At 44.7% G+C, this 10,771-nt stretch overlaps 1 protein-coding gene across 2 annotated transcripts in view; it reads left to right on the top strand.

The window, feature by feature from the left end:
- The first annotated feature begins 9,432 nt into the window (after positions 1-9,432).
- Positions 9,433-10,771, top strand: part of ETS1 (ETS proto-oncogene 1, transcription factor) — a 118,680-nt gene continuing 117,341 nt past the window's right edge. For both annotated transcript variants that reach the window (XR_003997205.1, XM_030538251.1), the window contains exon 1: positions 9,433-9,514. The gene's annotated coding sequence lies outside the window, so the exon portion shown is untranslated. The remainder of the gene's footprint in view (positions 9,515-10,771) is intronic.

The following is a 10,771-nucleotide window of genomic DNA, read 5'->3' as shown; positions in this document are numbered from 1 at the left end:
TCTGTATAAATAAGACTGTTTGGGCCTTGCATGGCCACTCACATATTCTGAATGTTATTGGCGGAGCGCTGCGCTAATAAACAGAGTGGTCTGACAAATTGTGAGTCCTGATTCTAACTTTGACAACTGGCTTTGTGCATGTAAGTGTTTGAGGCTCATAGAAAGAATAAAAGACTTTACACTGTAAGTAAGTTTCTCCTATCATTTAATGGCCAGAGATCTGTGCTTGAGGGTCTGAGGTTCTAGCTTGATCTCCCTTTGTGTGCTTGCGTGTGTCTTATATAGTAACCTCTTCCTATTGTCTGCAACACAGGGATGCTTTTGTCTGGGCACATTGCTTGAAAAAAACCCCAAAACCCTACTAAAAAACCCCTCTCACTGGAGGGAGGGGTAGCTCAGTGGTTTGAGCACTGGCCTACTAAACACAGAGTTGTCAGTTCAATCCTTGAGAGGGCTACTTAGGGATCTGGGGCAAAAATCAGTACTTGGGCCTGTTAGTGAAGGCAGGGGACTAGACTCAGTGACCTTTCAGGGTCCCATCCAGTTCTGTGAGATAGGTATATCTCCCTATATTATTTAAGTCTCCTTTTCCATGGTATCTACAAAAAACAAAACAACTGGACAAAAGTTAGGCTGCTGGTGTTCTGGGACCACCAGCCATCACACTAACCAGGATTGTCTCATGATTTCCTGGTACTCCCCTCTCAGTCTGTCTGTATCCAGCTGCTTCCTCTTGTCTTATTCTTAGATTCTAAGCTCTGCAGGGCAGGGAACATCTTTTGGTTTTGTGTTTGTACAGCACCTAGCACAATGGGGTCCTGCTTCACAACTAGGGCTCTGAGGGGCTACACTAAGACAAATCATAATACCAATCTAATTGAATTTCACAACAGAAGATCCTTTGCAAGACATGCTAGTAGGTCCCCATCACAAGGCAAACCCCTCAGGGCACCCTCCAGCAGCAGGCTATGGCATGATACATGTGCCTACGTAAGTTCGCCTCTCAGTGGAATAGTCCCTCAGTGTCCAATGCAAAGTCCTTCCTCTGGGCATAATTTTATTCAATACACCAGTGCAGTAATTCCTCCTCCTCCTGAAAAAATCCTTGCAATAAAACCATTCTGGACAATCCCACAGTACACATATAAGGAAACTACAGTTTTTCCATTGCCCTCTTCAGGGACATCACCTTCAGGATACCATCCCGCAAGCATCAACAGCAGCACTGTGTTCCTAATTCTTCTGCCCCGATCCAGGGCCCCTCTCTCCAGGCTGAGAGCAACCAGTCTCCTGACTGTTACCAGCCCACTACCTCAGGTCTCCCACAAGAAAGCTCCCCACAGCATTCTACTCCCCAGGCCTCCCTCTTTATGAGTTCTGCCCTTGCTTGGGGCATGTCCCTTCAGAGTCCACCCTCTTGCTTCCAGGTCAGCTTCTCCTCACCATCTTCTCCTCTCGCTTTAAATGGGGGCCACTGCCTGAGCCTTCTGCTCCTCAGAAGGCCCCAGCTCTGGACAGTTTTCAACAACTTGCCTCCAAGCAACTCCAGGCAACTCTTTGCTGCTCCTTCCTGACTTTTCAGGTCTCTTGACTCGCCTAGTCTCGTCCCTCTAGGCCCCGGTTCCCTCTCTAAAGTCTAAAGGGGGCATAGGGGGAAGGGTCATCTCGTCTCTTTTAATACCCCAGTGTCACCCTGTGACAATGCCTTCGCTTCTAAGCTTCCTTTACGTTCCATAATCAAGGGATGGTTTCAAAGAGAATGAGCCCTGCCAATATTGCTTGGTCCATGCCTCAGAGGCACGTTTTCCAAATTTTCCTTTTTTGGATGACACATTTTTCATTTCAAGTCTGACTTTTTTAAAAAGACAGGGAGAATTTAGATTATGTTTCCTCAAATAATTTTTCCTATTTTTTAGGCAGCTCTAGAGACAGACGCTTCGTTGTTTTTTTTTGCTGAAATGTCGACAAATTTATCAAAATTTTAAATTTCACCGAAACAAAGTGGGGAGAGGTTGTTTTTTTTTTTTACAAAAATTCTTCTTGTTTCTCTACCAGCTCTAACCGCAATTAATTAACAAATTAACCAACAATGAATACATTAAACTAACTACTGGCTGCTGAATTCGTTTGAAAAGCTCATCAAAAGTGTCACAAAGGGAGCTGTCAGCTGCTGAGCACTTTGAAAATCTCCTCACATATTCCTAGATGAAAAGCGTTCATGTTTGGACTCGAACTGGAACATTCAATGCATTCTGTGTGCTAAGCCTTTATATTCACATTATTATTAGCAGCTTCTCTGAGCTTTTGGCTTTCATTAATCTAATAATTAGAGTGATTGGGAAAGATTTTTTTCCCTGTAGAAAATCTTCACAAAAATGAATATTTTTTTGGTTTTCTCAAAATTTGTAAAAAACCAAAAACCATAAAACCACACACTAAATCCACTCCCAAAGCCCCAAAACAAGCAAGCAAACAAGAAAACAATGCTGAAAACAAATTGTTAACCAAAATATGTATTTTTTTCACTCAACTTTCCATTTTGATGAAATGCCATTTTTATCTAGGAAAGAAAAAAACCAAAACCAAAACCACAATAGCATTTCAACTATTAGAGCTTGGCGAAAGTTTTCCAATCCATTTTTTTTAAAACAAAAATGCAGATTTGGGTCAACTGAAACATTTCACCAATGTGTGTAGATTTTGAATTGCTTCAGTCAAAACAAATACATAAATAAATAAACCCCTACAAAAATATAAAGACAACTGAAACATCTTGTCCTGACATTTTTGAAACAAAATGTTTTGATCTTTTGATTCGAAACGACTTCTCATTTTGCAATGTCCTTTGATTTTATTTAACAAACCAACAAAACAAGCCTAAAATGCTCAAAGCCAAAATGAAACATTTGACTTTTTGATTTCCTGAAAATGTTGATACATTTCATGTCTGGGTCAGCCCCAAATGAACGTGTTCCCAATTTTCTGGAATTGCCAGAAAAATTCATTATTTGCACAGCTGGAAAATTCTCAACCAGCTCTGCTAATAATATTTTGCACGTATAAAAAACTTTACATTTGCAGACACTGACCAATATTACATGGGATTGGTCTCCACACAGCCTTTGTACCACTTACAGGAATAAAATACACTAGCGTAAGCAAATGTGATGGAACATATGGGGCCCACACTGGCAAGGAGAGGGTTAATGAAGGCCTTTAGACCCAGCTGGCTCCCCACTGCTACACACACCTGCAGCAGATATCAGGTGTGGAGAGCTTGCTGCTTGGATGAGCATCTGGGTGGATGGGAAATACAGGCCCAAGGAGACCAACCAATGGACTGGCTGCATGAAGACAAACCATGTGTGGAAGGGTGACCCAGTTTGGGGTTCTTAGTATTCCTTTTGGACTTCAGTGCCCTGGAAGGGGTGGGACTCAAACGTGCTGTAGTTGGAGGACCTGTACTAGACTGAGTGGTGCCCTGATGGGCCACAAGGGAACACTCAGGAGGCAGGCCCTGTCACAGCACTGCTATAGCTGCAGAATTGTGCCTGTTCTAGGTCATTGCACTGGTTTCACTGTGGGTACGTCCACATTGGAGCTGAAGGTGCAATTCCCACTTTGAGGAGACATACCTGCACTAGGTCTGACCGAGCGAGCATGCTAGCCACTTCATGTACGTGTCTAGGGTTTTAGACAGGACTGTATTCAGGGCTGCTAGCCCTTCCTGCCGCTTACATTGCCACAACTACACTTCTATTGGTCGCATCCTAGCTTGATCAGAAGTGACACCTTCAGGTTCAGTGTAGATGTGCTGTATATCCATTTCTAAATCAATATAATGGTTCAAAAACTGGATTGAGACCAGCCTTTAGTGCACATTAACTCCTTCATAAGGGCCACATGAACTAAATGACCTACATCAATCTAATTTTTATCCTGTGCCCATCACCATAGCCTCTGATCAGCTCTGTAATATCTTAGTGCCTCCCTGCTCCTACTTAATCCTTATGTCTAATATGAAAAGACCCCAATCTCCTGCTGTAGGACATGACTGACCCACATGGACTGGGTTGGGAGTTACTCATATCTGAGGGCCCCAAACAGGGAGGCCATTAGGACAGTGGGTGAACTAATCTCTCTCCCTGTCTCCAGCAATTATGTAGGAGTGGGCTGATTCTGCCAAAAGCACTGGCTGCTCTCGAGGAGTGGCTGGCAAATGTTAGCCTGAACATTTGTGGGCCAGATGTGCACAGCTGTACGTGGGCCATCCCTGAGCCATCTGTAGCACACACCAGTTTGTGTGGGTCAAGAAGGGGGCACGATTCCAGCCTGGGTATATCCACAATGCAATTTACAAGCAGCATGGAGATTTTTGTTTTCTCTCCGGTCTCCTTCCCTTTTCACCTGGTTCCATCTTCTTTCCCTGGTGGCTGTCGCACTGATTCTGACCAGCCAGGGGACAACATTTGGTGCCGCCCCAGGCAACTGTTTTTATGCAATTCATTCAGGTGCTCAACCATCCTCTTGTGTTTTGTAGTGATCATCAGCCTGGGCTGTTTCACTTCGTCTCACGGTGGAGAGGAAGGTGGGGGAGGTGTGCCTCCAGAGACCAGGTGCTCCATTACTTTGCGTTCATGCTGTCACCCCATTCCTGGCAATGTGACAGGGGTAAATCAGGGCAATGGAGTGATGGCTCAAGCCACCGTCCAATCACTGCTCAGCAGCAAGGAGGGAAAATGGTATTATGGTTGGAGCCCTAAGCTACGAACTAGGTCAACCAGTCCTTCTCTTGGCTTTAACACAGGCTCGCTGCTGCCCTGCACCTTGTCTGGTCACTCACACCTGTGCAAAATAGCTTGTAAAATGCCACCAGATGACAATTCTCTACTCAGGCAGTGGTGGTGCTAACGGGGAGGAAGGTGGCGACCACTCCCCTGGGCACCCTTTGGGAGTATGTGGTGCCTTTCCAAGTATGTTCTACAAGTGAAAAGTTGGTCCTGCACCTCCTTTTGTCAATTTTTTTTTCTGTTTGATGGGCAAAGGGAAATGAGTGCCTACTATCCATGGCTGAACTAAAATCATACCATGTGGTATCTTCTGTGCTTAGTTTGGCCTTGGAACAAGTGAAAAGGTCCACCTGGAGCAGCCTTAGTGGGGGGGTTTCACTCACATAAACTCCGATCGCAGCAGCAGCTCCTGGGCCCAGCTCCCTGCTCCGGGCACTGTGACGTGGTTCACAGTTCGCAGAGCATGGCAAACGCGCACAATGTTGTGAGGTGACTCACCCGGTTTGGCCCGGTTGCCCCTCCATCATGACTGAAGGGCAGCCAGCCCAAATGTGAATGGTGCTATGTCCCTGTGCAACACTTGGAGCAGGAAGTTGAGCCCACAGGAGCCGCCACTGCCAGGTGGGAGTGAGGTGGGGTCTCTTCCCAACTTCCCGCCAAGGCCTTCCCTCCGTACCAAGCTGGGATTAGGGTTGACGTGCTGGTGTAAATCATCAGTGCCTCCTTGGCAGGGCAAGGAGTAGGAGTAGCATAACTGAAGGTAGCACCACCAACAGCCCTCCTCGCTGAAAAATCTGGCTCCAACTGGTACTCGAGGAGCCTGGCTTGCACAGCCTTTGTGGGGTATGAATGATGACACCAAGTGGCAAAGCAGCGGCCAGTCAGGCACCTGCTGAGCCTTCACTGTGCTTTACCTCCCCAATGTTTTCATCTATTAAAGGGGGATGAGGCGACCTCCCCGCCAATTCAGAGTGGGGTGGAAGCTTCATTCTTTGTGTCCCTAGAGCCCCAGCTGGAAGGAAACCAGCCAAATCAGCTTTTCAGATTGGTCATGGGAACACGTTCAGGTCCCTGCAGGGGAAGTGCCAGAGTGATGCACAGATTCTGCTGGACCAAAGAGCCTGCCACCCCCTCTCCTTCTTGCATTGTTTCGTTCTAGTGCAGGTCGTTGGTGACTGGTACAGCAAAGCCATGTCTCTCTTGGCGCACACGCCAGCTGAGGATCTGGCCCATTCTCTTCTGGGGAATGCTTCACTCCTCCCAAGCACCATTTCTTTGGGAAGGTGATGATCAAAGAAAAGTCCAGCTGTGCCCATGAGATGTGTGATGCCTGGTGGGCCTGTGCTCTTGACGTACAGACAGTGTAAAGAGCATCACAGGTGATGGTAGTGCAGAAAAAGTACCTGACTTCCTATATCACCATGAAGAATACACACATACAAAGAACCATCCCTTTCACATCATACTTGGTAAGTACTCAGGCAAAACTCCCACTCTGAATTTAGCATGAGTAATGACTGAAGGATTTTGCCATAGTCGAGGTATGACTCATCCCTGCTGCTAGTGCACTCAGGGGGAGTTTTGCTAGCATCCAGCACCTTCCAGGATCAGGCTCTGAGAGTCTCTTCTGGCTCCCCTCTGGAGTTCATAGGCTTCAAATGGGAGAAGGATCATTCAGATCCTGTGAAGTGCTGAGCACTCCCAGTTTTACTGCCTTCCTTTGGCATCACAGCCACCCAGCAGCTCTTGGGATCAGGCCCTACACTCTTAAAGCCTCTGGAGTGAGTATTAGCTAAAATAAATCACATGCATGATTAAAACCAATAATAAACAGGAATTTTTCTACACCCAATACCCAAGAACCCTTAACAAAGAACAAAATGTCTCTGCAGAGTGTTTAATGTGGATATTTATTTTTGAGCCACTGTCATTAATTAGTATCTTGATAATTGATTGGCTCTGTGCAGGGTACAGAATATAAGGATCCCTGAGGCCCTTCAGTGGTAGATGGTTATATATACTTCCTTTTCCCAGCTTGGAAAGATGGACTTGTGGTTAAAACAGTGAGCTGTAACTTGGTGGAGGTCAGGGCTGGCTCCAGGCACCAGCTCAGCAAGCTGGTGCTTGGGGCGGCCAAGGGGAAGGGGCGGCATGTCGGGCTGTTCGGTGGCAATTTGGTGGCAGGTCCCTCAATCCCTCTCGGAGGGAAGGCCCTGCCGCTGAAGAAGAAAGCAGCGTGGTGGAACTGCCGCCGATCACGATCGTGGCTTTTTTTTTTTTCCACTGCTTGGAGTGGCAAAACCCCTGGAGCCGGCCTTGGTAGAGGTGGGTTTGATACTATAGATACCCACTTCTCTGTATGATCTTGGGTTTAACATTAATCTATCTGCAAAATGGAGTTCAGAACATTCCCTTTATCTATTTAAATTGCAAGCTTTTGGGGGCAGGGACTGTGTCCGCCTAGTTGTATGTACAATGCCTGGCACAATGGGACCCTGATCACCAGTTGAGGCCAATTGGTGCTACTGATAATATAAATAATCTATTGCTATAGTTAAATAAACTCACATTACCGCACATCTCAAAGACATCTTGTTCGCAGCTGCCATCATGCTCCAGCCTCGGGAAGAGTTGTCCAGATTACACATTGATCGTTGGATACATTCCATTCTTATTGGCTCAGATTTGAAAGAGGCTTTTTATCAAAGTCCAACAGGTTGGATTCCTTCCTTAGAATATGGAACCCTGTAAATAATTTTCTGGACCAAAACAGCTACAGGAATGTCACATACTTTATGACTGTGAGTTCAGCAGGTAATATATAGTCATGCCACCTGTTGTAATATATTTTTCAGTAATGTATGTAGGGGCTAAAATGGAACCTTGAAATAGAGTCCCTTAGAATTTGGGGGGTTAGGGGAGGTGTTGGATTTGAATTTTGGAACCTGCTCCTGTGGTTTTGGCTCCCAATTGGATCAAAACCCCAAAGGAGCCGATTTTCTGATCCTGATTGGTGTGCCTGAAATCTCATGGTTACAATCATCCTCATGGGACTTTGGCCCAAGATCGTGGACATCTTTTGAGGTCAACAGATTTCTAGAATTTATTAATTATTCACAGAAACTTCACCCATAACTTTAAAAAAATCAAAAGATTATGGAGGCCCAATTTACAAAGGTGTTTAGATGACTAAAGATGCAGATTGAAAACCCCACTAGGTACCTATCTGCATCTATAGGCACCTAAATACCTTTGTAAATCAGCCCCTGTATTTATTTGAGTAAGCAGTGGCTCCGAGAAGCAGCGCCTCAGGGAAGCAGGAAGAGCAATAGATGCCATAAAGTCCGCTGGGGCTTCACTTTGCATACTTAATACCCTGGAAAGCAATTAGATGCTATGGTGATGGATGCAATAAAACCCACCTATAGATAGAATATTTTCCCTGAATAATTTCTGCAAAGAATGCTTGGTCTGCATCTTGCTCTTATGCAATTTGTTGTGAGCATGCAATATCCAGGCTTCTTTGATCGGACACTTGAGTAACATAGCATATTTCTGTTTCCTGATTGGATAAGGATAACTGTTAAATTTGGGTTTCCAATGTCAGTAATTAACTGTACACTGAAAATTAATTTCCCATGAGTATTCTGCAATCTTGGTTTAAAACTGGCCATTTCTGCAAATGTTCCAGCAAGTAAACTTGCCGAAGAATATTCAGAGGAAGCTAACAAAAGGCTCATAGACTTTAAGGCAAGAAGGGACCATCATGATGTGACTTTGCATATTGCAGGCCACAGAACCTCACCCACCCACTCCTGAAATAGGCCCATAACCTCTGGTTGTGTTAGTGATATCCTCAAATCATGATGTAAAGACTTCAGGTTACAGAGAATCCACTATTTACTCTCGTTCATATCAGCAAGTGACCTGTGCCCCATGCTGCAGCGGACGGCAACTCCAGCCCCCAGAGTCTCTGCCAATCTGAACAGGGGAAAAATTCCTTCCCAATCCCAAATATGGCAATCAGTTAGACCCCGAGCATGGGGGCAAGATCTGCCAGACAAACACATAGGAAAAAATTGTCTGTAGTAAAAATTTATTTGGTCTACTTTCAGCTCCTTATAATAATGCCCATGATTATGGTATTGGAACACATTTGAAGCAAATTCACTTAAGAATTCAAATGTGGAAATGTTTTGCTGTGTACATGCAGTCCCTCTGCCTCATGGGTGCACTAATGTCTTACAGGGATGCTGGGAAGCTTAAGTGACTAATACTTGTAAAGTGCTCGGAGATCCTCAGCTAATTTGTTTTATTAAATTATGTGAAGGATTTCCAAGGATCCAAATCACCAAAGGCAAATATCACAGTCCCGCACCCTGGAACACTGGCAACTGATTCGGACAGAGGCTTTCTCTGATTATAACAAACAGCAGTTTGATTTCAACGAGTTCACGTTGTGGTAATCACATCTGGCAGCTTCCCTGCTGCTGGTGCTGTGTCAGAGCCTAGTTCAGAGCTGGCCTTTTCCAGCCACCCCTGGCTTGCTGTCCTGACCACACCCCCTTTCTATTCGATAGGCGGCCCTGCTAGAAACATTATGGTATTTCCATCCTCTTTAGCACTGGTGCAGAGGATTTCACCAGGTAGTTGGCAAGAGACCTTAGACAAGTGTGGGAAGCACTGGAGGACACAACTCTTTTCTCTGGTCTTTCAAACAAGTAGTAAGTAAAGCTCGGGATTATATGCTAAACTCTATTTGCATTGTTATTTACCTATATTAATTTTCAGGCTCTCTACTTTCCTGGTGACCTGCTAGGATATTTACTCCATCTCTTTTCATTAGCAATTTAACTCAGTTGATGTAATCAGCAAATATTTATAATTCAATCTGGGTGTTTTAGGGGTCCTTTAAAAGGACTTTTTGTATTAAATGAGTTTAAGATCATGTTACTATTGACTTGTCTGGGGTGGAAAGTTGTTTCTTAGCATTACTGATGACACTGTATTGGAGCAAAGTTGCAGTTAAAGACAGATGGTTGAGTTTAATTTTATTTTCATTAATCATATGCATGTTTGTCTTTTGTTCAGTAGGCTAAAGAGTTTTGTTCCAAAGGGAAGGGGGAGGGGGACAGCAAAATGTTTAGTGTCAAACTTTCATCTGACGTAAATCAGTGTAACTCCACTGACTTTTGTGGAGAAGCTGATTTCCACCAGCGAATAATTTGGCCATTTATATCTTTGCAGGAAACATTGCTTCCAACCCTTTCCCCCCATCACATTACAAATCAGAATAGTAGTGTGCCTTAAAATAGCCTCAAGACTGAAGATGGGCTGGAAAACAACCAGTGTCGAGCAGATGTGTGCCAGCTTTGGTTCCTTCCAAAAGCAACTGAAGTTGGGAACAGTGAGTGGCAGGAAAGGCTGTTGGGCTTTGTAGGTGCAGGATTGCAATTCCTCATCATTAAGGACGCAAGCCTGCATCCTTTGCATAACCAGCACTCCCGCTGACTCTCTGGAAGTCACTGGGAGCTTTGAGCCCCTGAGAAATGCAGAGTCAGGCCTTCCATGTTTCCATTAGTCTTTAATTTGATGCTTTGCATGTGGCCACTAATTTGCTATTAAGGTCCTATTGGCTCTCACTCTGCCATCTGATACCTTCAGGGAAAGGGGTTTGGATCCAGAGGGGGTTTACTGGTGAGTATTTATTCAGTGCTGTCTTTATTATGTTCTTGATTTTTTTTTCTGTCATTTTAAAAAACTTTCTGCCAAAGCAAATTTGGTGTTATGTGGGAACGTTCACTTTAAACAACAGGAAATGCTGGCCAGAGCACGGATTGCTCAGTGGCTTTGATTTTTATTATGAAAGTCTTGGTGCTTGAGCAGTTTAACCAGTTCTGGCTCGGAGCTCTCACTTTCATCCTGGTCAAATTGCTTCTAGATGTATGTATCTATGTTTGGCACTTATCTGGGCACCTTGC

Source organism: Gopherus evgoodei, chromosome 19 (assembly GCF_007399415.2).
Source record: "Gopherus evgoodei ecotype Sinaloan lineage chromosome 19, rGopEvg1_v1.p, whole genome shotgun sequence".
Taxonomy (NCBI): domain Eukaryota; kingdom Metazoa; phylum Chordata; order Testudines; family Testudinidae; genus Gopherus; species Gopherus evgoodei.
Note: the sequence above shows the minus strand (reverse complement) of the source record. Positions and strands in the feature narration are given on the sequence as shown.